This window comes from Armigeres subalbatus, unplaced genomic scaffold, assembly GCF_024139115.2.
Source record: "Armigeres subalbatus isolate Guangzhou_Male unplaced genomic scaffold, GZ_Asu_2 Contig130, whole genome shotgun sequence".
Classification (NCBI taxonomy): Eukaryota; Metazoa; Arthropoda; class Insecta; order Diptera; family Culicidae; genus Armigeres; species Armigeres subalbatus.
In genome coordinates this window covers 143427-148154 of record NW_026942066.1, presented here as the reverse complement: position 1 = coordinate 148154, position 4728 = coordinate 143427, and the positions used below count along the sequence as shown (strand labels likewise).

The window sequence follows — 4728 nt, the reverse complement described above, 5'->3', positions numbered from 1 at the left end:
ATGGAGAAAAAATGTAAAAATTGTAAAAAATAAAAAAAAAAATATAAAATATTTAAAATTTTGTAAAAATTGTAAAAATAGTAAGAAAGGTAAAAAAATTTAAAAAATTATAATTGAAAAATTGCAATTTTTTTTTAGATGTAACGGATTGAAAGAAATTGTAAAAATTGTAAAAAATTTAAAAATTGTAAAAATAGTTAAAATTGGAAAACTCATTGTGAAAATTGAGAAGAAGAAATTGAAATTGAAAATTATTATTGTAACAATTGTAAAAAATTGTAAAAAATGTAAGAAAAATTATAAAGAATTGTAAAAAAATTGTGAAAATTGTAAAATATTGTAAAAAATTTTTAAAAAAATGTAAAAAAAATGCAAAAAAATGTAAAAAATGTAAGAAAATATAAATATTGTCAAAAATGTACAATTTGTAAAAATAGTGAAAGAATTTAAAAATTGCGATGAATTTCAAAAATTATGAAAAATCTAAAAAATTGTATGACTAGCAAAATTTTAAAAATTGTAAAAATTGTCGAAATTGTAAAAATTGTCGAAATTGTAAAAATTGTAAAAATGTAAAAATTGTTAAAAAATGTAAAAATTGAAAAAAATTATGAAAATTTTCAAAGCTGTAAAAATTGTCAAAATTGTCAAAATTGTAAAAATTGTCAAAATTGTAAAAAATGTCAAAATTGTAAAAAATGTAAAAATTGTAAAAAATTGTAAAAATTGTACAAACTGTAAACATTGTAAAAATTGATAAAAAAAATAAAAAATTTGAAATTGTGAAAATTGTGAAATTTGTGAAAATTGAGAATATTCTAAAAATTGGGAAAAAGGAGAAAAATATAAAAGGCGTTAATTTTTTTAAACTTGTTAAAAAGTCAAATTTTTAAAAATTGAAAAAAATGTTAAAATGAATATTGTAACAATTGTTAAAAATTGGAAAAAAAATTGTGGAAATTATAAATATTGTGAAAAATGTACAATTTGTAAAAATAGTAAAACAATTTGAAAAATGTGATAAATTTAAAAAATTATGAAAAATCTAAAAAAAATATGAATAGCGAAAATTTAAAAAAAATATAAAAATTGTAAAAATTGTAAAAACTGCAAAAGCTGTAAAAATTGTAAAAATTGTAACAATTGTAAAAATTGTAAAAATTGTATCAATTGTAAAAAAATGGAAAAATTGGGAAAATCATGTTAAAAATCAAGAAAAATTTAAAAAAATTGAAGGATTGTGCAGGTCGAGAGAAAATTGAAAATGGTAAAAATTATGTAAATTTGAAAAAATAAAGAAAAATATTAAAATTATGAAAACTGTTGAAATTGACCAAATTTTTGAAAATTGTGTAAATTGTAGAAATTGAGAAAAATGTAAAGTTTGTAAAAAATATAAAAATCGTAAAACTTGTAAAAATAGTCAAAATTGTAAAAATAAAATCTGAAAAAGTGGAGAAATTGTAAAAATTGTGAAAATGGTGGAAATTGAGAAAATTATTGAAATTGACTAAATAGAGAAAATTATGAACATTGTAAAAATCGTAACAATTGTGGAAATTGCAATATGTAAATATCGTGAAAAAAAAGAAAATTTTGAAAATTGTATAAATTGTAAAATTTAAAAAAATTAAAATTGTGGGGATTGTAAAAATTTAGGAAACTGTAACAATTGTGAAGATCGTGAGAAATGTTAAATTTGTGAAAATTATGAAAAATGTAAAAAAAAATCCACCCGCAAAATCATTAATGTGTTTGGTGTCTGTTTAGACCGGGCTCTAACTTCCTTCCCTTCTTCCGTTTTTCGGGCACTTTTCAAGCTCAACCCTTTTTCTCACGGCTTGGAACTAACCTGTCTTGCCCATTGTAGCCTTATCGAAACCCTTTTGCCGAACTTCGATCAGTACGTGCGAACTGCTTCTTAACAGCTCTCGTCCACTCTTGCTGATGTCACCTGTGCATTGTGTGCTGGCGGTCACCCCACCGGGACATTGCCGCCTCGCAGCTCAGTATTTATTAAGCACTTCCACATTTGTTAACTGCGAGGTTTCTAAGCCAGGCTACCATTTTTACATTCGGATATCATGAGGCTAACACGATGATACTTTTATGCGCAGGATAGTCGATAAAATTTCATAGACCGGACGGGGAATCAAACCCAGCCACTATCAGCATGGTCTTGCTTCGTAGCCGCGCATCTTACCGTACGCACGACTAAGGAACGCTCCTTGCTTGGAATCTCTTGGATGATATAGAGTAGGGGGAATGACGGCTTTGGCAGGTTTTGTTCTATTATTGGCAGGGGGGTTTTTTATGACTGACTAGGCTCAAATTTGGCCTAAACATTCTTTGCATATCAAAGAATATTGTGGCCAAATTTCATAAAATTTGGTCGACAAAAACCCCCCTGCCAATAATAGAACAAAACGTGCCAAAGCCGTCTTTCCCCTACTTAAAAATGAGAAAGGACTGCTTTATTTGAGTTTCTGGAGAAGCTTTACTAATAACGGGTGGCAACTAAAAAATTGGAAAAAAAAGAATGGCTCGGGAAAAAATACAAAGAAGTACAGTTCAATCTGATATGTGTTATACAAAGTGTTTTCCTTAGTCTTCAAGCTTTGACTAGTGAATATTAGCATATAGTCCGCGTGGTTCGCCATGCGGCGCAGCTTAGTCTTGCTGGTATGACATGACCGCTGTACGGATCTGCCATTTCGATATCCAGATTTCTACTTCTGATCCTGCTTATGAGTTACTTCGTGTCTTTGGCCTTCCAATCATTTTTGTATACAAGAAGCTCAGTAGACCTAATAACGCTATGACAGTTTTCGAACATTTTCACGCTTAAAATGTCCAACCGTGTACTTTTCCCATGATCTTTGTTTGCTTGAAAAATTTACAATGCGCGCCGCCCGCAGTACTTTTTGTTACCGTTTTACCGTGCAGTAATTGAAATCGTTATGATCTCGCTTAATGCTATAATAGAAGTACTTCGGAAATACCGAAAAGTCGCCATTAATCACAAAACAGTGAATGTAAAAAAATGTGAACATCCAATTTTGTGGGGACTTGTAAAATAAAGGAGGCTCGGGCACTCGCCCCCCATAGATCCGGTTCTACTTCAATTGCAAAATTATAATTAGCACCACAGATAGAGCCCTAATAAATGCATTTGCTTCAAAGTATGAATAGAAAAAATGATCCACGACGAGCGATTGATATTATTAACGTCGAACGTGGGTAACCTTCCATCCAGCAATCTACCAATGTCGGGGATTTTCTCGTCCCGTAAAGTTACCCTCCCTAACAGGATGAAAAGCATGCATTGATAATTCCGTTTATGAACCGTCATGCCATCGTCGTCGTCCCAAGTGGAGCTCGTTCACCGGCGGTGATTCACACATTTCTTTCACCGCAGCGTTGCGGCTCGTTCATGCGTTGGTACAGCTGTATAAATATTAACAACCGCCTGATTGCTCCCCATCAGCAGATCCTTCTGTGCACTCGATCGTTAACGTTCGCGCCGCCATTCAGTGCAGAAATTCACCTAAAGCCGCTATCCAAAGTGAAACACAGAACCATGAACCTAAATCGATTGTTCCTGCTAGTTCTGGTGGCCGTTTTGGTGCTTCTCGGACAGCAGCAGTGCGGTGTGGATGGGGCTCCCAGGTGGAAATTCGGCAAGAAATTGGTAACCTTTGATTCTTGCTCCACTCGCTCTCTTAGAATTTGTTCTAATTTTTTTTTTCTTCTGTTGCAGGAAAAAATCGGGAAAAATGTGTTTAACGCCGCCAAGAAAGCACTGCCAGTCGTTGCCGGGTACAAGGCCTTAGGACGATGACTAATGGCTTGATTGTACCGAGCTCGGGATATTAAGAACACAGTAATTATTTACTTTATGCAGTAGTTAAGAATTGCTTATCGCTATCGACTGATTAAATAGAATATGTTATGGATAAATATAGCTCGTTAAACAAATTCAATTACATATTGTAAATTATTAATCGAAGAAAAGAAACATAGTAGCCATTGCTGTGAACAGTCACTGTCAGCACTGCAAAAGGTCGTGATCAAGATGTATTCATCTTGGTCGTGATCATCATAAGACAGAGAGCAAAGCATCTTTTTTCTTTCTCGGGGACCAAATGAAAGTATCGTGGGATATTCGATCAATTTTGCATGAAAAGCAGTCATGAAAGGATGTTGTGCTTAGTTTTAAAATTTCTAAAATATTTTAACAAGGGAACTGCTCCTTGAATTCATACCATGCACACAAATCAATACCATTCGAAAACAAAGAATTGGTGCGCTATTTGTTTTGTTTCTCATTTTTGTGATTTTTTTCAGCAGTGAGCACGTCGGAAAACAACAAAACACGACACAAATTGAGCCTAAATTGCCTGTTTTGCGAATGTTATTGATATAGGAGCATGTTATTAATAATGGAACAGATACCCTAGATATATTCAAAGAATAATGACTAGTTGATAAAAATTCCTTTTTTTTTTAATCCACTGAGTTGAAGTTGGTGATAAACACAAAAACAAAGCAGATAGTGTACACTTTCATGCCTTGCCACGGATTTTTTTTTTTGAGATTTTTGTAGCATGCCTTTTATCCTTCGCATTTCTATACAGAATGGAAGGGGCAGATATGTAAATATCACGTGACATCTCTCATTGAAAATGAAAAATTGCAGTACTGGTCACGGTAGGTAAATTATCATCG

The 4728-nt window shown here is 32.2% G+C and overlaps 1 long non-coding RNA gene across 1 annotated transcript; it reads left to right on the top strand.

The window, feature by feature from the left end:
• The first annotated feature begins 3360 nt into the window (after positions 1–3360).
• Positions 3361–3978, top strand: LOC134202601 (uncharacterized). Its single transcript, XR_009977274.1, has 2 exons — positions 3361–3669; positions 3761–3978. It is a non-coding gene; the product is annotated as an uncharacterized LOC134202601 (long non-coding RNA).
• Positions 3979–4728: the final 750 nt, after the last annotated feature.